The 24863-nt window shown below is 44.0% G+C and overlaps 1 long non-coding RNA gene across 1 annotated transcript in view; it reads right to left on the reverse strand.

Annotated features, from left to right (window-relative positions):
• Positions 1–24863, reverse strand: part of LOC115475522 — a 599851-nt gene that overhangs the window by 454221 nt on the left and 120767 nt on the right. Inside the window, exon 2 of the long non-coding RNA XR_003943059.1 lies at positions 20452–20549. This is a non-coding gene — a long non-coding RNA (uncharacterized LOC115475522). The remainder of the gene's footprint in view (positions 1–20451; positions 20550–24863) is intronic.

A 24863-nucleotide genomic window follows, 5' to 3' on the forward strand; every position in this document is an offset into this window, starting at 1 on the left:
GCAAACAAGATCGGCAGCATCCAACATCAGGCAACAGCACTTTCCTCTTTTCATGAAGATTTAAAAAAAAAAAAGGATTCAATTCAACACTTGCTCTGTTTCTACAAACACACCCACTACTGCATTTTTATATCAGATAGATAAGTTTACTAGAAGGGGCCACATCTGCCACAAGACCAAATAAATGAATAAATACAAACAACCAAGGGCCCTGTTTACTAAGCCACACTAACACTAGAGACACGAATAGGAATATAATGGGTGCCTCTATCGTCAGCTCATGCTAGTTTTTGGCACGCACTAAAAAGTTAGCACGCCTACATTGCAGCTCAGTAAACAGGGTCCCAAGACTAAACAGCTGGTATAGCTCTGAAAAATCACATTAACAAATCCATGTTTCTTGTTAACTAAATACCTTATTGGTCCACAATATGATATAGTTTTGCGTAATAAAAGAAGCAATACAAACGATTTGGAGGGTGGCCAATGTAATGCCAACTTTTAAAAGGGGTTCCAGAGGTGATCCAAGAAATTATAGACTGGTGAATCTGACGTTGGTGCCGGGCAAAACAATACAGACTATTATAAAGAACAAAATTACAGAGCATATTCAAAAGCATGGATTAATGAGACAAAGACAACATGGATTTAGTGAAGGGAAATCTTGGCTCACCAATCTACTACATTTCTTTGAAGGGGTGAATGAACATGTGGATAAAGGTAAGCTGGTCGATATTGTGTATCTGGATTTTCAAAAGCAATTTGGCAAAGTACCTCATGAATGACCCCTCAGGAAATTAGAAAGTCATGGGACAGTAGGTAATGCCCTATTGTGGATTAAAAACTGGTTAAAAGATAGAAAACAGAGAGTAGGAATAAATGGTCAGTATTCTCAATGAAGAAGGGTAGATAGTGGGGTTCCCCATGGGGTCTGTGCTAGGACCACTGCTTTTTAACATATTTATAAATGATATGCAGATGGGAATAGCTACTGAGGTAATTAAGGGCTTATTTTACACAGCCTTGCTAGCAATTCCCACGCAGCAAATAAGAAGAAGAAGCCTGTAGGAATTGAATGGGTTTCCTCTCATTTACCGCACAGAATCGTTAGCATAGTTTTGTAAAAGAAGCCCTAAATTTGTTGACGACACAAAGTTATTCTAAGTTGTTAAATCGCAAGAGGATTGTGAAAAATTGCAAAAGGATCTTACAAGACTGGCAAACTGGGCATTCAAATGGCAGATGATTTAATGTGAGCAAGTACAACGTGAGGTAGAAACAAGGAGGATATCAACCAGATTTTATTGGTAACAGCTGAAAGGTGACCCGACACGTCTGCCACAAGACCAAATAAATGAATAAATACAAATAACTGTTTACTAAGCTGCGCTGTAGGCGAGCTAACACTAGAGACATGCATAGGAATATAATGGGTGTCTCTATCGTTAGCCAATTGTGCTGAAACGCGGCCATGTCGGGTCACCTTTCAGTTGTTACCAATAAAGACTGGTTGATATCCTCCTTGTCTCTACCTCACTTTGTTGTTCGATTCTCATGGTCAGGTGAGGTTTGCTCCAATTTTTTGCTTGTCAAGTACAACATGATGCATGTACGATAGAGGAACCCAAACTATAGCTACATGATGCAAGGTTCCACATTAGGAGTCACTGTCCAGGAAAAGGATCTAAATGTCATAATTGATGATACGCTGAAACAAACAACAAACAACAAACCCTCTTCTCAGTGTGTGGCAGCGGCTAAGAAAGCAAAGAGAATGTTAGGTATTATTAGGAAAGGAATGGAGAACAAAACTAATATTATAATGCCTTGACCCAATATGGCTACTCTTATGTTCATGAAAAAACAAAAAATATCCATGGCCCAAGTGCTCACCCTTCTAACCCCTCCAGACTTCCCAATCCCCGCCACACAATTCTAAAGACAGGAGTAATACCCGTTTGCTCCTGTCTCCTGTACTATCATCTTTCAAAGTGGCGATGTCCGACTCCTAGCAGTGCATCCTGATGTCATTTTGAAAGATGGCGGAAGTGGAGGCAGGACAGAACTTCAAATACTGTGGCAATTCTGGTCACCGCATCTCAAAAAAGATATAGTGGAATTAGAAAAGGTGCAGAGAAGGGCGATGAAAATGATAACGGGGATAGGACAACTTCCCTATGAGGAAAGGCTAAAGCAGCTAGGGCTCTTCAGCTTGAAGAAGAGATGGCTGAGGGGAGACATGATAGAGGTGTACAAAATAGTAAGGGGCCCTTTTACAAGAGTGGCAGTAAGCCCAATGCGGGCTTACCGCTCACTCTTCCAGGACTACCACCAGCGATAGTCCTGCCCCAAGTGCGTGCCATTTCCAGGAGAAAAAGAAAACCCCCGGAAATGGCTTGCACTGTGATAATCCAGCAGGAATCGGGCATCGCCATGCACTGCCCGGTTACTGCCAGGTTAGCGCAGGAGCCCTTATTCCAGTGGTGTGCTGGAGCCGGCTCGCACCGGCTCGCAAGAGCCAGTTGTTAACTTTGCTCGGCTCTTGCGAGCCGGTTGTTGAAACGCACGAGCCGGCTCTCCTCCCTCCGGATCCGGTCCCTCACGTCACCGACCTGACTCTTCGAATTTTTCAGGGCGGGAAGTCTTGCCTGCCCGCTGCCAGTGCTGACTCTCCCCCGCTGGCACTGCCAGTTCGCGCTTTAAAAATGGCCGCCGAGACTTCCAGAGGCGGCCTCGCGAGACTTCTGCTGAAGTCTTGGAGGCCACCCTTGTAAGACTCTGTGTCCATTTTGAAGTGCGAACCATCAGCGCCAGCGGGGGAGAGTCAGCGCTGGCAGTGGGCAGGCAAGACTGCCTGCCCCAAAGAATTCAAAGAGTCAGATCGGTGGTGTGAGGGACCGGATCCAGAGGGAGGGAGGAGGGAGGGAGGGAGGAGAATTTGCCGAACAACTCGGGAGGGGGTGGCAGGGGAGAGAAGGGAGTCGCTGGGCATTTGTGGATGGAGGGGAGAGAAGGGTCACTGGGTATGGGTGCATACAGGGCAGGGGAGAGGAGGGTCACTGCTGGACATGGGTGGATGGAGGGCAGGGGAAAGGAGTGTCACTGGGTATGGGTGCATGCAGGGCAGGGGACAGGAGGGTCACTGGACATGGGTGGATGGAGGGCAGGGGAGAGGAGGGTCACTGGGTATGGGTGCATGGAGGGCAGGGGACAGGAGGGTCGCTGGGTGCATGCATGGCAGGGGGAGAGAAGGGTCACTGGACATGGGTGGATGGAGGGCAGGGGGAGAGAAGTGTCGCTGGACATGGGTGGGTGGATGGAGGGCAGGGGAGAGGAGGGGAGAGAGAAGAAATGCTGGACATGGATGGAGGGGAGGAAAGAGTGAGGAAGGAGATGAGATGAGGGAAAAGGAGGAGAAAAACTGCACATGGATGAAGAAAATAGGCAGAAGGTGAGGACCAGAAATGAAGAAGAAAGGAGGAAAGGAAAGAAATAAATGGAAAGGAAGCCCTGGAAACGGAGTTAAGAGGACAGATAGCAGCAGAATCGGATACTGGGCCAGCATGATCAGAAAAACAGTCACCAGACAACAAAGGTAGGAAAAAAATCATTTTATTTTCATTCTAGTGTTTGGAATATGTTCACTTTGAGAATCAGGTGCTCAACATTAAAAGTTTATATTTATTTACTTATTTATGGCATTTTATCGCACATTAAACATGAATTAGATTGGAACCTGGGATCATTTAATTTTTTTTTTTCTGGAGTAATGCATTGCCACCCCCCCCAGGCTCTCTCCCCGGCTATAGCCAGCTCTGCAATTTGGGGGGGTGCAGAGGGGGACGGGGGGCACAGAGGGGGACGGGAGGCGCAGAGGGGAACCGGGGAGAGAGCCTGTTGTTAAACTTTTACCAGCACACCACTGCCTTATTCCCACCTGGCAGTAAGGGCTCCCTGCTGCATGGCCATGCGGTTAAGAGTTATCTCACTGCTTGGCCATTTTTTTTCAGCTCTTACCGGCTGCAGAAAAAAAAAACGGCCATTGCCAATAGCGCAGGGCCCTTTTTCCCGCAGCTTGGTAAAAGGACTCCTGAGTGGAATGGAACGGGTAGACATGAATCACTTGTTTACTATTCCCAAAAATGCTAGGACTAGGAGGCACGCAATGAAGCTACTAAGTAGTAGCATTGGTTGAAGCAGGATATAAATGCAAAAATAAATAAATAAGTAGTACATTTAAAACAAAACAGAGAAAAAGCCTGCAAATAGGTGGGAAAATGTGGGATACAAGTACAATAAATAAAAAAAGTATAAAATACTTCTTCACTCAGCATATAATTAAACTCTGGAATTCATTGCCAGAGAATGTGGTAAAAGCAGTTAGTTTAGCAGGGTTTAAAGAGGTTTGGATAATTTCCTAAAAGAAAAGTCATCGATAAGCCATTATTGAGATGGACTTGACTTTTTGGGGATCTTGCCAGGTACTTGTGACCTGGATTGACCACTATTGGAAACAGAAAACTGGGTTTGATGGATCTTTGGTCAGTCCCAGTATGGCAATGCTTATGTTCTTATGTAATTGCTGAAAGATGTACAATCTTAAAAATAAAACTGTGCAGGACTTCCTTGATCATATCTCCTAGTCCATCTATCCAAGCTTGGTTTTCCCAGGCTTGACCACTCCATCTTTCCTCCTGCCAAAGGCCTGTCTAACCATTTAGGCAAGATTAGCCTAGAGCAGCAATTTCTAGGGGACAGCAGACAGCAGTTGCAATCAAAGGAAAGCAATGCATTCTGATGAGGCACACAAACTCAAAGAACCATCAGTACATACTTTTACCCGCAGGAAGGGAGTTAGGCAATTTTCAAATTACTTTGGAAGTACACCTCATTATCTGTGTGCATGGATGTGTGTATAGAGATATTGTTTAATATTAACATTTAATATTAAAAAGTATGATGTCTAATAATATCTTCTTATAGGAGGTCGGGTGAGGTCAAGATGTTCCCTGTCATGGCCCCTGATTGGTTGGAACAGTTTCAAAGGGAACTTTGTCTGGAAAATGATCTGAGGAAATGTAAGAAAGAATTAAAAGTCTGGCTCAATACCATCTAATTTAAAGAGGAATTGAAAGTTGCTGGATGATGGCTTAAACTTTGGGGAAGTTTTGGTATTTTTTTACGTTTAGAATTAGGGTTTTTTTTGTTGTTAGCAATATTTTGATTTTATGAGTGTTTTTATGTAAACCACTTAGATCAATCATTCTTTTGTATTGTATAGCTGCATATAAGAATTTTAAGAAATGTAAAACATAAACATGAACGGTAGGATGATCACGATTGTTGAGTTTAATTATCAAAACCTTACTCCCCTGTTTACTAAGCCATGCGGTAATACCAACACTGTCCATTCAAAGTAAATGGACTGTCTCAGCATTAATGTGTGGCTTAGTAAACAGGGGGGTTAGGGAGGGAGAGCTAATAGCTAAGGGCCTGAAAATTGTTTGAGAGCGAGTGCAAGGCTGAAGGTTTGCCTAGGGCACCTAATACAAGTTCACCAGCCCTGCTCCTTCCCCCCTCCCAATTCTCACTCCTAGCTTCAGCTCTTTCCAGCTCTCTCTGTCTGTCTGTCTCTATCTCTCTACCCCTCAGCATGATCTTGTTCCACAGGCTCAACACCCCCTAACTTTCTCTCTCTCTGCCCTCTGAAGGGTCAAGCCCTCCCACTTTGTCCTAACTTTTGCTCTCCTCCTACCCCAAGTTTTCTCTCTCTCTTTCCCATGTCTTCCTCAAGATCCCCAGTTCTGTTTCTCTGCAGTCCCACAGGCTGAACCCTTCCACTACCAACTCCTCACTCTTTCCACTTCCAGCAAGACCCCCAGCTCACTGATTCTCTCCCAGGCACCATTTTAAATATTACTAACCACATATGCTGATAACTTTCCAACAAGGCTTCTATCCACTGCTGCCAGCTTATCCCTGAGACCCCTCAGTTTGCTCACTCTTTCACCTTCCCACTGCCTCACTCCCTTCCTCCTTCCCACAAGAGTCAATTCCATCACTGCAGCCTCCTCAGGTTACAACCCATGCCCTGATATTGCCTCTGTCCTTTCCTCTTTCCAGCCACACAGGGCCTGATATCTACACTGTTGCTTTCTCCCTGCTGCCAGTGATGCTGTCTCCTGGTCCGTGGCACCATGTTTTTAAGGCACTTGCATAATCCTGCATGAATTCTGCATTGTACAATTGTGCAAAATTCCCCCAGGAAAGCAAAGCACTATTTCTCGAGTTAAACCTGGATACTGCTGGCCAGTCTGGTTTTTAGGATAACCACAATGAATATGCATGAGATGAAACCACATAAAATGGAGGCCCTGCATACAGAAGCTGTCTCATACATATTTACTGAGGATATGGTGGACGCCAGACTGGAAGGAGCATTTCAGGACCTACTTGAGAAACAGATATCTTGATAAGCACACGAAGAGGGGCATTTTCGAAAGTGATGTCCAAGTTTTTATTTGGACATCCTCACAAAACGCCCCATCCAGGGGCAGAGAAACCCGTATTTTCGAAACAAGATGGATGTCCATCTTTTGTTTTGATAATACGGTCAGGGATATCTAAATCCTTAAATTTGGTCGTCCCTAGATTTGGTCGTTTCTGATTTTTGGTGATAATAGAAACCAAGGACGTCCATCTCAGAAACGACCAAATGCAAGCCATTTGGTTGTTGGAGGAGCCAGCATTTCTAGTGCACTAGTCCCCCTAACATGCCAGGACACCAACCAGCCACCCTAGGGGGCACTGCAGTGGACTTCAGAAATTGCTCCCAGGAACATTTCTCTCTTACCTTATGTGCTGAGCCCCCAAAACCCACTACCCCCAACTGTACACCACTACAATAGCCCTTACGGGTGAAGGGGGGCACCTAGATGTGGGTACAGTGGGTTTTGGAGGGCTCGCTGTTTCCTCCACAAATGTAACAGGTGGGGGGATGGGTCTGGGTCTGCCTGCCTGAAGTGCACTGCAGTACCCACTAAAACTGCTCCAGGGACCTGCATACTGCTGTCATGGACCTGAGTATGACATCTGAGGCTGGCAGGACATATTTTTAAAGATATTTTTTTGAGGGTGGGAGGGGGTTAGTGACCACTTGGGGAGTAAGGGGAGGTCATCCCCAATTTCCTCTGGTGGTCATCTGGTCATTTTGGGTACCTTTTTGTGCCTTGGTCGTAAGAAAAACACGACCAGGTAAAGTCGTCCAAGTGCTCATCAGGGATGTCCTTGTTGTTTTCGATTATGGGTGAAGGACGTCCAAGTGTTAGGCACGCCCAAGTCCCGCCTTCGCTACGCCTCCAATACACCCCCATGAATTTTGGCCATCCCTGCAACGGAAAGCAGTTGGGGGATGTCCAAAATCGGCTTTTGATTATGCCAATTTGGACGACCCTGGGAGAAGGACATCCACCTTCCGATTTATGTCGAAAGATGGGCGTCCTTCTCTTTCGAAAATGAGCCCGAAAGTGTGAGTTAAATGGAGACAGGGGGATCTGATGTCATGTGCATACCTGAGAACCTTCAAGTTATATTCACATTGATTAGTTTGCACTGATCAGATTAGCTAGAGGGGGGAGAGTCTGGCACAGACTGTCTCTTCCGTACCTGTCTCTCCCCATGAACAAGCACACACACACACACACACACATACACGTTTTCTTTATCCTCTTTCCCAAGCCTGACCCTAGCATTATCCCCTCTTCCTGTTTTCACGTCTAGCACCACCCTCTAACCCACCTCCAGAATGTGTGGGTCAGTGAGATCTCCTCCCCTCTCTGGCCTGCAAGGACCAAAGAGACCTTCTTGAAGCTGCCTCCTCCCAATTCAGCCGACACCCAGAGAGATTCTCAGTGATTCTCCAGAGACCCAGCCATAGATACAAAAGGTCAGAATGTCCGGGGTTCACCCAGAGAGATCACAGGTATGAACAATGGAAAAACAATTACTCCACAGGATGGAGGCATGTCCCCTGGAGAAGAAGGAAAGAATGAAGCTAGCTGTGAACTTTCTTCTGGAGAAGGGCTGATATGATTTCCCCCATTTTAACCCTTCAATGAATAGTTTCTGTCGGATACATGAAGATGGATATCAAGGGACCATTTAAGCGCATATTTTTAGCATGTGTGAAAACAATTTACTATAAATGTAGTAATGTAATCATAGTATCATGAGTATCAACAGTAGAACATATAACACATTCTAATTTCCTAAAAGTAGGACTATGAAAACTCACAAAACAATGTACTTCCTTTGCCTCACAACAAAAGATTATGCATATATGAGTAAAGAACAGAGGAATCTTTTGTATTTCAGAATTTTTATGGATCTCTTTCTAGTCAGTTAGCAAAGTAACAATATGCGTAGTATAAGTATTAGTGCACAGGCTGCATTAGGGTCTTAAATCACTTCAACTGCCCGTTAACACATTTTAATGGGCTCCAACGCAGCGATATTTATACCGCAGGTTACATAGTAATGAGATGCAAAACATGCAAATGCACATAAAGCAGTTCATTACTATGCAAAAACTATGATGCGACTTGCAGTGAACACCAAATGCACACCTCAAGTCACATGGAGGGGCATAATTGAATGGCGCCGGCCAAATAGATGGCTGACCATCTATTAGGCCGGTGCCGCAAAGAGCAGTCCCGAACCGTATTATCGAAAAAGATGGCTGGCCATCTTTCATTTTGATAATACGGTTGGAGCTGGCCAAATGTCAGAGATGGCCGGGTTTGAGATGGCCGGCATCGGTTTTCGCCGATTATGGAAACCGAGGCCGGCGATCTCAAACCCAGCCAAATCCAAGGCATTTGGTCGTGGGAGGGGCCAGCATTTTTAGTGCACTGATCCCCCTTACATGCCAGGACACCAACCAGGCACCCTAGGGGGCACTTCAAAAATTGCTCCCAGATGCATACCTCCCTTACCTTGGGTGCTGAGCCCCCCAAATCCCCCCCCCAATTTGTGTTGGAAGATGGCCGGCGATCTGCTTCGAAAATAAGATGGATTATGGCATTATAATCACTGCAAAATAACCCCAGCCAAAAGCTGGAAGCTTCCAGCCTCAAAAGCTTAAAGGGGCCACAGAACCATTTCAGACTCCCCCTCATTCCCCCCCCCCCCCGATCACACTCCTACCTTGCTCCTAGTCCAGAACCCACCACCTCCTATGGCTTCCTCATCACTGAGGACCTAAAGGCTCTCTACCTGGTTATCCATGCTTCAAAGGCAGGAGCGATCCCCAGTCGCTATTGCCCTGCTAGCGTAGTCTCCAAAAGGGTGCCCCTGATGATAGTTTATAGTTTATTAGAATTTATTATACCGCTCAACCTAACTTGCAGACCTGAGCGGTAAGGGTACATAAATAGGCAGACAGAAACTACAAGAGAGGAAAGGAATAAATCATACACATGTAAGAAAGAGGCATAAAGCTATAGAGCAGCGAGTAAGAAGGGTTAAAGAAGGCAAAACAGAGAAGGAGAGGGAAGGAGGGGAGAGGAAGAAAGGCTGTGAGTTTCAATTCAATTCCTCCTATAGTGAATTGGGTAACATTAAAGGCTTGATTAAAGAGACAGGTTTTTATAGTCTTTAAATTTTTGAAGGAAGATTTGGCACGAATTAGTGGAAGAGAATTCCAATGAAAAGGAGTGGCAAAGAAATAGGCACAATGCCTAGTAAATTCTAACTGGGCAGCTTTTGAGCTTGGGAGAACAAGGAGATGAACATTAATTGACCGTAGAAGACAAGGCAGGGAGCATGGAATGGCTATTGATGACAGGTAATCTGGAAGACCTAATCTGTGGGCTCTGAATGCCAGTGTGAGTAACTTGAAAATGATCTGTTTCTCAGTAGAGAGCCAATGAAATTTCTGGAATAAGGGAGACACGATTGAACTTATGGGCATGAGTTATTAATCTTATAGCAGTGTTTTGTATGCATTTAAGTCTTGTTAGGTTTGTGTGTGAGTAACTGAGGTAGATTATGTTGCAATAGTCAAGTCTAGTTACTAACAGTGAAAGGATAAAGGAGTGAAAAGTCTCTTGATCCAAGTACTATTAGACTGACCATAATTGTCAGAGGACTAGAAAACTGGTTTTGGTTAGGTACCATAGAGAGTTAGAGGGGTGGACGGAATAGACAACCCTTCCATGAGCCAACACGCAACATTTTCTGTGCATTAAGTCGATTGAAGATTTTTGGCCAATGATTGGTCTAAGACATAGGAAGCTGTGGCTTTTCGAAAACGATATTAAGTGGGTCATGCCAAATGTGACCTTTTCCACAGCAAAAATCCTTTTGACTACTGAGGGCCTTTTTTCCTCTGTATTAGAAACAAAATATAGCGAGTAAGAGAAAATCCATGAATGTTGTGATATATATCTTTGATAAAATACTTTGAAAATGTATTCACTGACAATTTATCGAGCTGGTATGTAAATTTCCACATTTAGAGTGATTAAATTAATTTTTTGTACCATAATGTGCTTTTCTCTATTACAGTATCAAAAAGTGAAACTTCAACTTAACTCTCTCTGCCAAAATTACCTGGTCCCAACATGGACCATGTTTCACAAGGCTGCTGTTTCAAGGATCCCAACACTGTTACTTCATCATATTGGATGCAAAGGTTCCTCAAACATTTCTTGCAAATGAAGGACGCCAGTTTATTTTCCCCAGGACCAGAGAGTAACTGGGACTAGACAGCATGGTGCTGGCTCATCCTACAATTGATAAATTTGTAAGGGAGATACTACTACTACTATTTAACATTTCTAAAGTGCTACCAGGGTTGCGCAGCGCTGTACAATTAACAAAGAAGGCCAGTCCCTGCTCAAAGGAGCTTACAATCTAAAGGACAAAAAGTGCAGTCAATCAGGATTGAGGCAGTCTAGATTTCCTGGATAGAGGTACAATGCTTAGGTGCCGAAAGTGACATTGAAGAGGTGGGCTTTGAGCAAGGATTTGAAGATGGGTAGGGAGGGGGCTTGGCATATGGGCTCAGGGAGTTTATTCCAAGCATAGGGTGAGGCGAGGCAGAAAGGGCAGAGATAGAATGAACCAACACTAGCTAGCAATATTGAGCTGGCCATAGGCCTGTCAAGACTCTCTCAACTTTAGCTAAAGCCTAGAGCCACAGCCCTGTAGAAATAGAAAGTTATGCTCTAATTTGGTGCTATTTCCTCAACTATCTTGATTTTTTTCCCCTCTTGCTGTCTCTACGCCCATGCTGGTTTTGTCAAGAAAGCACTGGGGAAAGGATCAGCCCCCTGACAGGTCCTGCTGGGAAGGAGAAAATGACCTTCTGGCACCTGCCACACTCCAAGCAACGGGAGAAAATAATTCTGAAGTCAACTGGGAGTAACCTGAGCACTTATTGTAAATCAAAAGTTATACCTGAAACCTAAATCATATATCATCTTTACAACCGCTTCAGTTGCCTCTAGCAAATGACACTGTTGCAGCTTTCTCAGAGAAAAAATTTAAACTCAAAGCATTCAGAAACTCCTCATTTATTTCTTCTTTCTTTTTGTAAGTATTTGTACATGCAGAGTCTTTGAATTTCCACTTTAACCAACGCACAAATCAATCTTTTTGGTTAAACCGAAAAAAGGCTTCCTTTTTGTTTGGTGTGAGAGTTGGTGGACACGTCATCAGACTGATGTAGCGCTGTCTTCTGACCCAGGAAAGTGGTGGTGAGGTCATGTTTTCACAGGGCTTGGTAGGGAGGAGGCTGGAGGGACAGTGAATACTTAGCTGAGTTAAAAAAGGAAAAAAAACCTGCCTGGTGGTGGAAGGGTTGCTCTTTAATTTTTAAGAAATGTGTAGCAGCATGCCATAGTATACCTTCTTTGCATTAACAGGAGGAACATACTGGGCCTCTGCTCTAGGACACTCAAACATAATGAAGGGGTGAGCTTGTCTGACAAACCCTTGGTAGTGAGTGTTCTTCAAAATGTAGAGGTGAGTGTTGGGATGTGCCCTGTGTCTTCCTTCCCTAAATTGAAACCAAATATGTAGGAGGAGAAGGACAGAGCTTTCCTTTCAGGAGTCCATGAAGAGCCAGGAGTGGGGCCTGTTTCCCCTACAAGAGGAGAGTAGGAGCAAAGGGTTTAAGCCAATACCTCAGCTTATTCCAAGGTGCATATAGTGCCAGGAGTAAGGAGGGGCTCATAAGGGTGACCCCCAAAGGCAGCAAGAAGTTGTCAGTCCGTCCCGTCTTGTATTATGGAACACTCTTCCCTTAGATTTAAGATAAGCTTTTCAAAAAAAAAAAATTGAAGACTTTCAGCCTGATATCCTAAAGCACTTAGGGGTCCTTTCACGAGGGTGATTTAGACACTAACATGTGCCTAACAAGCTTAAAATGGTGTACCCAGCATGCGCTTAGGCATCCTGCGGTAACTGCCAAATTAGCTAGCACTAATTTGAGCGCTAAAAATAATTTTTTCATTTTTTTTCTTCGGTTGTGTTAGGGGTCAGAGAGTGGGCATTCCTGTGCTAATTGGTTAACGCAGCTAAATTACTGTTGCACTAACTGAGTAGTGCAAGATTACCACATGAGCCCTTATTGCCTACAAAATGGGAGGTGGTATGTGCTCTCAATTTTCTTTAATGGCCACATGCTAATGGTAACATTAGTGCACGGCCTTTAACACAAGTTGAAAAATCAGCCATTTTATAGCTGCAGTTAAAATTGGCCTTAGAACATGGGAAAAACCCGCACAAGGGTGTGCTAAGGCCACTTTTTGCTGCAGATTAGTAAAAGGACCCCCTAATCATTTAAGTGCAGCTGACTGGAGTCATCCTCCGATTTTCAATGGCATTATCCAGATAATGCCCCTGAAAATCATTACTGACTGCTCTGGCACTACCCAGATAGCACTAGGTAGTCCTTCTTCAGCGCCGGTCGCCGGCGAAGCCGCATTCGCTGCCCTGCTCTTCTTTCTTCTTGCTCCTCTTGTGCACGCTGACACTTCTTTAGATGAAACTGAGGAGCGTCAGCGTGCACAGGAGGAGCAAGAAGAAAGAAAAGCAGGGCAGCAAAGACCGGTGCTGAAGAAGGCTTCGGCTGGCAGGGTTTGGCAGGTATTTGTTTTTGTTGGGGGAGCGACAAGGCGGTGAGGGGAAGCGGCAAGGAGGTGAGGTGAGGTGAGGCGGTGGGGTGGGGTGGGGCGAGGAGGCGAGGTGAGGCGTGGCGGTGCGGGGGGGGGGGGGGGCGGCAGGGCAGCACTCAAAATGTGCCCCTAACCTCGGGCTCTGGCCCCCTTCCACCGTGAGGTCTGGCTATGCCCCTGGACAAAACTGGTCAAAAGGGGTCGAGGAACAACTCAGAAGCAAGGCACGAAAGGGTTCTGCTATGTGCTAACCTCTAAAATACAAAGGGTAAGTACTATTGCGAAACTCTGCCATGCAGCAGGGTCCACTAAATACTAGCAGGTTTTGTGATAAATTCCTTGTTGTGCAATTTGGATTTCCTATGAACAACTACAGAAATCTCCATCTGTCAAAAGTATCATGCAGGGCCTGATTCAGACTGGCTGCTGATGCCATTTCCCGTCTCCCTCATTGTTTGGAAAGAGCCAACTTGTCCTACTCTCTTTTTCTTCATCTGATTGATTTTCGTAGGAAACCAGTGCACCTCCACTTCTGGTGGTTTCTGTGCCAAAAGGATATCCCTGCCTGACCAAACATGTGAACCTGAACCCACTCAGCTTCTTGCATTAATGCATTTAATACAAGTGGGTAACAAATCATGGAGAGGGATTCTTATGCCAAAACCTTCTCTTCGTAGCAGGGTAGGACTAATACACAGGCAAACTAGCCACATGTTTTGGATCCAAAGGATTTGGGAATCCCTCTCAAACGTTCCTTAATCCAGCCCTGCCTGGGCCCCATGCAGGAGAGAGATAATGCCATCAGTCGCAACCACTGAGTGGAGGGAGAGCTCGGCATCCAGGGGTATTTTTAAACCCTCACATCAAAGCAGGGGTTCTGAACATCTAGCTAGTCAGGTTTTTAGGATACCCACAATTAATATTACATCAAATAAATTCAGGGCCAGATCTATGTGTATTGGCCTCTACGCCATAACATTTAAGAGCCCCTCCTTCCTTTGATTAAGTAAAAAGTAAACTTTAGTTTAATAGGTTTCCATGCTTGTGAAACATAGTAACATAGCAGATGACGGCAGAGAGAGACCTGTATGGTCCATCCAGTCTGCCCAACAAGATAAACTCATATGTGCTACTTTATATGTATACCTGACCTTGATTTGCATCTGCCATTTTCAGGGCACAGACCGTAGAAGTCAGCCCAGCACTAGCCCCGCCTCCCAACCACTAGCCTTGCCTCCCAATCTCTGCTAAGCTTCTGAGGATCCATTCCTTTTGAACAGGATTCCTTTATGTCCCACGTATTTTTGAATTCCGTTACCGTTTTCATCACCACCACCTCCCACGGGAGGGCATTCCAAGTATCCACCACTCTCTCCGTGAAAAAATATTTCCTGAAAGAGTATGCATCAAATGCCTCATTACAAACAACCATTTTTATTAATTATTATTAAAGTAACACATAACAGTAATGAGACCTCTTGGAATGTGAGGCCCTAAACTATGTCTAGCGTATAGGTAAATCCAGCCCTGAATAAATTTGCATACAATGGAGGTAAGGCATGCAAAGTTGTCTCATCTGTATTCCTTATAGATTTCCAGAAAACTTGACTGCTTAGGTATGTCCCAAAGGCTGGGCTGAGAAATCCTGCATTAAAGTAAGAGGCTAGGAGTCTGAGAATTTAAACATGTGTTTTATGTTACGGTGGAGGGATGCCCTATTTTTACCTAGGTCCCACCAAAGGTTTCATCCTACCTTATCCATCAGATCTGGGAGAGGGACTTCCCTTAGTCTTCTCCCGCCCCCTGCACCCTGTAAAGGAGATGCTCAGCCTTTGCTAAGGAATCACATGTTGCAGTGCACCTCCAACAGCAAAACTGTTGACGCAGAGATCAGAACTATCTCCTTGGCTACAGAACATACCCCAAAATTGCAATGTATCCCTTTTAAATACACAGCAGGGGCGGACTGACCGTTCGGGCAACCAGGCAGTGCCCGAGGGCCCAGAGGCTCTGCCCGGATGCCCGCCGTTCTCCCCATTCCCACACACTACCCTCCTACTGCGGCCACCACTGCTGCTGCTGCTGTTACAGCAGTGGCGGAAAAAACAGAAATAAAGATCGCAGAGCCACACTGTTCCTCCTGTTCATGGCTGCTGGTCCCGCCTTCCTCTAACAATTTCCTGTTCCAGGGCAGAGCCGGTCACCTGCAAGCAGTAAGGGAACGGTGCAGCCCCCCGATCTTTTTTTCTATTTTTGCTGCCACTCCTGAAACAGCAGCAGGGCAGCAGCAGTGGTGTCCATGGCAGGGGGGTATTGGGTGGGAGTGGGGATAGCCCTGGTCCTGGTGTGCCAGTGGTAGTGGGGGTGTCTGGTGTGTGGGGGGGGAGAGAGGGTTTGGGTGTTGGGTGGGGCTGAAAAAAAGACTGCAACACTGGATGGAGGGTGTGATTGTAAGTGAGGGTAGTGTGGAAGAGTGGGGATATTAGAATTAGGTGGGGTGATAGTGGGGACATATAAATTGAGTAGGGATGAGGACCCCAGGTACAGGGTGACTGGGTGATGGGGAAGGACAGACGATGGATGGAGAATGGAGTGGGGAGGGGAAATAGATGCCGAATGGAAGGGAGAAGAGATGGGACAGATGCTGGATGGAGGGGGAAGGGAGGACAGATGCTGGATGAGGAGAGAGGGGACAGATGTCAGATAGAAAGAGGGAGAGGAGGGACAGACACTGGATGAAGGGGAAAGAGGGGATAGAAGCTGGATGGAAGGGGGAGAGAGGATGCAGATGTTGGATGGAACTGAGGAGAGAGAGGGGCCTGAGTGGATGGAAGTAAGGAGAGAGAAGGGTCAGATGCTGGATGGAAAGGGGGGAGAGAGGGGGCAGATGCTGGATGGAAAGGGGGGAGAGAGGGGGCAGATGCTGGACGGAAAGGGGAAAGAGAGAGAGGGAGCAGATGCTGGATGGAAAGGGGGAGAGAGAGAGGGATAGATGCTGGCGAGAGTTAAGAAGAGATCGAGGAAAGAAAAACAAGAGACTGGAACCAACACAATTAACAAAAAGTAAACGGCCAGACAACAAAGGTAGGAAAAATTAATTTTATTTTTAGTTTAGTATAAAGTAGTGTGGTAGCTGTGTTAAAGAAAATGGAAATAAGATGATATCTTTATTGGACTAATTTTAATATATTTTTGACTAATGTTTAGAGACCCAACCCTCCTTTTTCATGTCAAAACAGAATACCTTAATAGCAGTACACTGTCTTGACCTGAGGAAAGAGGTTTTGGCCTCTGAAAGTTAACTGGAAAATATATTTGATACATTGGAACTCTTTTAATTTGCCTATTTTATTTACACCCTAATTACTGATAATTACACCATGTCCTGATATCATTATGTTATGTTGTTACCCATTTATCCACTTCTTACTCAACATAATTTTCATAGCAATATTTCTGAAATTCTTCTCCGTTAATATGATCGCACCAATATTCCTATACACCTTTTCTGTTATATATACTCTGATTTTCTATTCCATCAATGTGATTGTAGTTGTATTATATTGTAAGCCACATTGAGCCTGCAAATAGGTGGGAAAATGTGGGATATAAATGCAGCAAATAAATAAATACATTGGTATAATCATATTTTCCATTTTTTTGTTTTATGTGTATTTGTTAACTTATAGTACAGTGATTGAAATATGTCAGTTTTTTAAATTTGCATCTGCAGGCGGGGGAGTAGCAGCAGCGCAGCGGGTAGGAAAGGACTGGGATGGTGGGGGTGTCGGCTGCAGTGGTAAGGGTGGCGTCAGGCAGTGGTCAGGCGGGGGGGGGGGGGGCCCAGACCAGTCTCAGTCCACCCCTGATACACAGATACAATACACATCACAAATCTTACTTTAATGTGAAAAATTCCATTGTGGTTTTACTGTTCAGGTTTTTCTTGATGTATCAAGCATCACTTAGATAAGGAGGAAGATGTTCTTTGGCATGAAAGCTTACGCAGCAGCAATAGCAGCCACTGTATTACTATTTTTATTTTTGTTGAGGTTCACTTGCAAATGTCTAATTTCCTATGAAGGTTAATTCTTTTCTGCCTTTTGATCCTGAGCACTTAGTTAATTTTCTTCAGAATTAAAAAGTATGAGGTGATGAATATTTGTGGTTAGGGGGAAATGATAATATAACAAGGTCATATATGGGTTTTTGTCCTTGATTTCCTAATTGTATTTTTTTCCCTGTTGTTTTAAATACACCTTCCCTTTCCTTGATGTGGGCTGCAATGATTCAGAGGAAGGCGACAAAAATGATATAGGGTTTATGTCAAAAGAGACTTGAAGACCTCAATATGTATACACTAGAGGAAAACTAATCTTTCTCAGAGACAGGGAAATGGTAGAAGTACAGGTTATGAATTGAGGTTGCAGGGTGGGAGACTTAGGAGTAATGTCAGGAAATACTTTTTCACAGAAAGGGTAGTGGATGACTGGAATGCCCTCCCACAGGAGGTTGTGAAGACAAAAACAGTGATGGAATTCAAGAATGAGTGGGATAAACACAAAGGAACACTATAAAGAAAAAGAATGGAATTCAATTAAAGCAAAGCTTAAATGACCTCATAATGGAGTAAGCTTTGACGGCAGCTTCAGAGGTTGGGAAGTACAACCAATGCCGGGCAGACTTGTACGGTCCAGGTCCTGTAAATGGCAAACACAAATCAGGATCAAGGCTGGAGTGGGTTTCCATGGCAGCTCCAGTATTTGGGAAGTAGGCTCGGTGCCAGGCAGACTTCTATGGTCTGTGCCCCAAAATTGGCAAGGAGAGACAGAGATAAAGTATACCAGTGTTTAATCATGAAATGGAACCTGTGCAGAGTGCCATCCTGTTGGGGCAGACTGAATGGACCAGGAAGGTCTTTATCTGCCAACATTTACTATGTTGCTATTTTTTTTTTTATTATTGATACTGTACATTTCCCTACTTTTTCTTATTGCTGTTGTTACATTATTTGTAATATGAATATAGTTCAATTATCAGTTTTATTTTTCACCAGAGCAGCAAATTTCTCTCTCCCCTTGGTGTAATTTTGTCACCTACAGACCTACTAATGAAAGCTGGCAACCAAACCAGTTTTTAGCATCACAACCAGCAAGGGATTTCTATCACAGTACCTCTGAAGACTGGTAATGATTTGGCCATCTACTGACAAAAACCACTTGCCAAAACAGTTTTTCCAATTCTTTGTTACAGGTACCTAGTACACAGAATAATAGGAGTAAATTTATATCTATAGTTCTTCACACACCTAGAAATAAGTAATAATACATATACACTGTGTCTGGAAAAAAGTGAGCCCCCCTAAACATTTTGTAATAACAACCTCAAACCTGCACCAAATTAATTACAAGTTTACGTGCACAAAGTGACATCTATTTGCGTCACAGACACCAAATTACATAGGAATCCCTCGTCCTGTTTAAAAGATTTTTAATTTTTACAAACTGCTTTCATGAATCTGTTTCCAACATGACTTAATTACTTACTTACTCGCCGACGTCATCCGTGATGTCATTGTTCATGATTAACAAACAAAATGTTAAGTCAAAAGAAGATTGAGTTTTAATTAAAATACTCAGAATCCAGATCTCAATCCGGTGGACTACCACATCTGGGGGATTTTGCAAGGGAGAGTCTACCACTGCCAGATCTGTGACGTCCAGTGGCGTAGGAAGGGGGGGCGGGGGGGGGGGGGGGCGGTCCGCCCCGGGTGTACGCCGCTGGGGGGGTGTCGGCTCCGCGCTGGTGCACTGCCCTCTCTGCCCCGGAACAGGTTACTTCCTGTTCCGGGACAGAGAGAGCAGTGAACCAGCGCGGAGCCCACACACCCCAGCAACGTGCAGTCGGGGCGGATCGGCCCTTCCGCCCGTCCCTTAACGCAGGTATGCGCTCCGGGGGGGGGGGGGTATGCGCTCCGGGAGGGGTGCGCTCCAGCGGGAGGAGGGTGCGCTGTGATGCATCCAGGGGGGGGGGGTGCGCAGCGGCGACCCGCCCCGGGTGTCAGCTCCCCTCGCTACGTCTCTGGTGACATCAACCATCTGAAAGAACGACTAATTGAAGAGTTGCACCTCTTTGATCAGAGTATCAACAGAGCAGTGAACCAGTGGCGGGATCAACTGTGTAAATGTATTCATGCAAAAGGGAGACACTTTGAACATCTGATTTAAACATTTGGACTGTTCAGGTTGACATTAACCCCCGGATTCTACATATCGCGCTGAGAGTTCCGTGCAGAAATCAAAGCATATTCCATAACAATGCACGTTACCTAATTGGTAAACAAGCCAATCAGTGTTGATAATTGCCAATTAACAAGAAATTGACACATTGGAATTAATTAGAATTTACGCGCAGAACTGTCTAGACGTATTTTATAACATTCTGCCTATAAATTCTAAGTTGCATAGTTGAAAATGGGGTGTAGCCATGGGTGCATTGTGGGTGTTTCTAAAACCTATGTGCGTTGTTATAGAATGCACCCAGTTCGTGCCTAATTTAGGTGTCTGCATTTTACTCCAGGTTTTACTTGGCGTAGCTGACTGTGACTAAATTTAGTTGTGCGGAAGGGTGTTTGGCCTATTCTATAAACCGGGTGGAAATTTAGGCTTATTCTACAAAGTACGCCTAGGCAAACTTCATTCTGGCGCCAAATTGGCATGATATATAGAATCTAGTCCTGTCTTAGAAACTCTAACTTTTGGGCAGCATTATTTAAAATTCGACATCTCAGTATCATTAAGGTGGGTTTCTACAAAACCACACAACATTGCTTGAAACAGATGTCACTTTGTGCACATAAAATTTTAATTAATTGGGTGCAGCTTGTTATTGCAAAATGTTAGGGAGCTCACTTTTTTCCCAGACACAGTGTATACACTTAATATCCAGGAAACCATAATGGCAATAATAATAATGTGACTGTGCTCAGAAATAAGTCAGTGCCCCAAAGTGATTTTTAAATCACATATAAGAACTTTAAAAATCACTTTGGGGCAATGATTTATTTCTGAGCACACTTACATTATTATTATTATGGTCTCCTGGGTATTAAGAGGTGTATTTTCAAAGCACTTAAACTTACAAAGTTACACTGTAACCTATGGAGTCTAAGTGTTTTGTAAATGAGCTCCTAAAAACATACAGGTATCTAGTGTCTAGAGAAGGGGGAAACTTTAGTTCCTCTGGACAAGCAAATGAAAACACCACTCACCGAGAAATTCACCCTGTGCACAGAAACTGCTTCCTCCTTGATTCACCAGTGTAGCAGTAAGGAGCTTCGGAAATTCAAGCCTTTTCTTGACCTTTGTACTGAAAGAAAGAATAGGAGTGTGAAATGACTTGCCAAAGAGATGCCTCATACTCTAACCAACCTTGGGGCATAACTGTGTAAAATGGAATTCTGTTGGAGCTTTAAAAATAAAATATGACAGCAGACAATGACGGGGGGGGGGGGGGGGGGGGAGATATCAAGAGGCAGTAAAAGGCAAGCTTTTACTGCACTTTTGATTTACCACGGGAGTCACCAACCTGTGGTATCTCAGTACCACAGCTTGATGACTCCTGAGGTAAAGGAATAATGCTGCCTGTGAGCCACTTCACAAGCAGCATTAGTCCATCGGCCTGGGGGCATCAAGCCAAAATAAATAAACAGCAAGCCATGGCCCGGTGCTCCCAGGTTGCATGTGAAGGGGCTAGAACCTGACCAAACACAAGTGGGCAAAGGGCTCCAACAAAATCAAATGGCCCTCTAGAGCACCCCCAACAAGGTCACCCCCAAAAAGCCTCCCCCAACCACTCCCAATCCAACTTGTCCCCATAGTAGTGGTGCCCACGTGAAAGTGCCCTCCCCCACCAGAAGTCCTCTCCCTATAGCATGAAATCCCCACTCTCCCAAAGACCCCCTCCCCAGCCTACCATAATGTATTCACTGGTATCTAGGGTCCTGGACAGGAGTAATACGTAATACCAGCAGTAGTCTCACTGTCCTACCGCTAGGGCTACTTTGAACCGCAACTCAGGAATGGGCAAACAACAAACTCTGCCTGACCTGTCTTCAAAATACATTTTGGGAAGAATGAACTGCCCCTAAAATCACAGGTCAGGAATCCTGGGATACAGGACTCATCACTCACTCTGATCCTACAAATTCAAACAACCTTTAAAAATTGTCTCAATCATCTGCGGCAGCTACAAAATCTCTCTTTATATATATCGATAAGATGAGTCTGACCACAGTGGTCCATGCCACGATAAAATTACAACTAGACTACTGTAATGCCCTCTACCCTGGTCAAAGCAAAAAGCGTTGCATCAGCTTCAGCTAATTCAGAATGCTACAGTACAAATTGATAGAAGACTGCAAGTGGTGTGACCACATCACACCCTTCCTGCAAAACTACACTGGCTACCAGTGCCTTATAGGGCAAAAAAAAAAATCAGTTGCACTGTTAGATGACCGAGGGGTAAAAGGGGCACTCACGGAAAACAAAGTCATAGCGGCGAGATTAAATTAATTCTTTGCTTCAGACTTCACTGAGAAGATTTGGGAGAGATACCGGTACCAGAAATAAATTATGCTGATGACACAAAGAGGCATATTGTCAAAGCACTTAGCCTTCCAAAGTTCCAGAGAAACCTATGGAACTTTGGAAGGCTAAGTGCTTTGAAAATATGCCTCAAAGTTATTTAAAGTTGTTAAATCGCAAGAGGATTATGAAAAAATTACAAGAGGATCTTACGAGACTGGGAGACTGGACATCCATATGACAGATGTTTAATGTGAGCAAGTGCAAAGTGATGCATGTTGGAAAGAGGAACCCGAATTATAGTTATATGATGAAAGGTTCCACATTAGGAGCCACCGACCAAGAAAGGGATCTAGGCATCATTGTTGATGCTACATTGAAACCCTCTGTTCAGTGTGCGGCAGCAGCGACTAAGAAAGCAAACAGAATGTTAGGTATTATTAAGAAAGGAATGAAAATCAAAAATGAGGACACTATAATACCTTTGTATCACTCCTTGGTGCGACTGCACCTCGAATACTGTGTGCAATTCTGGTCACCACATCTCAAACAAATATATAGTGGAATTAGAAAAGGTGCAGAGAAGGGCGTTAAAAATGATAGAGGGGATGGGATGACTTCCATACGAGGAAAGGCTGAAGTGGCTAGGGCTCTTCAGCTTGGAGAAAATACGGCTTAGGGGAGATATGATAGAGGTCTATAAAATAATGAGTGGAGTGGAATGGGTAGACATGAATGGCTTGTTTACTCTTTCCAAAAATACTAGTTGGCACACAATGAAGCTACAAAGTAGTAAATTTAAAACAAATCGGAGAAAATATTTCTTCACTCAACATGCAATTAAGCTCTGGAGTATGTTGCTAGAGAATATGGTAAAAGCAGTTAGCATATAAGGGTTTAAAAAAGGTTTGGATAGCTTCTTAAAAGAAAAGTCCATCAGTCATTATTAAGATGGACTTGGGGAAAATCCACTACTTATTTCTAGGATATGCAGCATAAAATGTATTGTACTGTTCTGGGATCTTGCCAGGTACTTGTAACCTGGATTGGCCACTGTTGGAAACAATATTGATTGATGGATCTTCGGTCTGTCCCAGTATGGCAACACTTATGTACTTATATAAAAAATATGTTTGATTTTCAAGGTCCTCAGACAAAATGGGCCATAGTGCTTAAATAATCATTTAGCCCTTTACACACCTTTGATACTGCTAAGGTCCTCTCAAAGAGCATTATTATCTGTACCCCCATCAAAATAAATAATAAGATATGATACCTGCCAGCTAGCCTTTTCAGAAGTAGCCCTCATGTTCTGGAACGTACTCCCAGAGGGGCTACGTCTAACTCGAGACTACCTCTACTTCAGGAAGCAGGTGAAAGCCTGGCTCTTCTCCCAAGCCTTTAATTCAGAGCAACTGACTATACACCACTCTGCACCTGGACTAGCTTGCTACACACACTGTGACTTAAACCAGTTCCTTATCTTGTTTAATTGTAAAAGGAACTTGCCTTGAGTTTAGCCATTCATCCCAATTGATTTTGTATCATCTATCTTGTCCCCATCTATATATTTGCACTTGGCCCCATGGCTATACGCTAAGCAATATTGTAGCAAATCATTAGCATCATATCCATGTTATTTGAATGTTCTAATGTGTGCATATTAGATGTTTCATTAGTACTATGCTGACATTGTATTATATCTCTGTTATCTGAATTTCAATGTTGTTAAATGTGTATATTTTATAGTGTTTCATGGTAATCGTATTATTAGGTTTTAATTTGCTGTTCTCAAGTTTACCTCATTTATTGTATTAATGTTTATATTTGGTAATTTTTACTATTGTTATACTTATGCTGTTAACAAAATTATAAGTTTTATACTACTGTACCTGCTGTACACTGCCTTGGGTGAATCTCTTCATAAAGACGGTTAATAAATCCCAATAAATAAATAAATATATTGGTCTCCTTTTCCACTTTTTTTATTTACTTTACTAACAGACTTTTCACCTTCAGTTTAGCGCCTTCTAGTTTATCCCACTTGCATTACTACACAAAGATTTCCCCACCCTGTCATTGCTTCCTGAAGGTACTCCCCTATTTTTAGTTAGTACTCTTGAACGTACTAGTTCTCCCTCTTTTCTACTTTTCCTGTCCTTCCTGATGCCATTCAAGTCCAGTATGGCCTCCCAAGCTGAGCGGGAGTCCTCCACTTACAGTCCTGCCAGTGAGGGGTGCTGTTTCATTATCACATTTTCAATAGTGAGGGACAAGCAAGCTCTGCAAAACTCCAGGGAACCTGCCTGTCCCTAGCGATGAAAAACACACTACCCCCCACTGGTAGCAACACAGTTGGAGGACTCCCGCTCAGCTTAGAGGGAACAGTAGGATTCTCTATGTCACAATGATGTAGACCAGGGGTAGGCAACTCCGGTCCTCGAGAGCCGCAGGCAGGTCAGGTTTTCAAGATATCCACAATGAATATACATGAGATAGATTTGCATACCATGGAGGCAGTGCTTGCAAATCTATCTCCTGCATATTCATTGTGGATATCCTGAAAACCTGACCTGCCTGTGGTTCTCGAGGACCGGAGTTGTCTACCCCTGATGTAGACCATCAATAATGTGCCAGTTTTAGTGTTCTGTATACAGCCCTAGAACTCACCTCATGATCCTGTATCTTGAGTTTTCCCTGTTTGTTCCTGCCTTCTCCTCCTCTCTGGTACTGAACTGTAACCTGCTTTGGTCTTTCTAGTGAGAGGCAGAATTGTAAGCAATAAACTAAACACCTATTGAAGCTGTAGATGTGATGTGATGCAAGTAAACTAATAGGCTAAATGGTTAATACCTCAGAAAAAAGCTACTGTCCTTGCTTGCTATTTAACTCCCTTTCCTACTTTCTTGAGCACCACCTGTACACTAACATTGTTTTTAACCTGGTCCTAGTCCCAAGTGGACTATGACATCAACTTCACATGCCCTTTTTTTTCCTGTAATACTAAAAATACCATCGGTATCCTTGACAGCCAAGGATGCTTTTCCCTGTAATTGTGCCCCCAAGTCAATGTATCTGATGACCGAGTCCCTCACCA

This window comes from Microcaecilia unicolor, chromosome 1 (genome assembly GCF_901765095.1).
Source record: "Microcaecilia unicolor chromosome 1, aMicUni1.1, whole genome shotgun sequence".
Taxonomy (NCBI): Eukaryota; Metazoa; Chordata; class Amphibia; order Gymnophiona; family Siphonopidae; genus Microcaecilia; species Microcaecilia unicolor.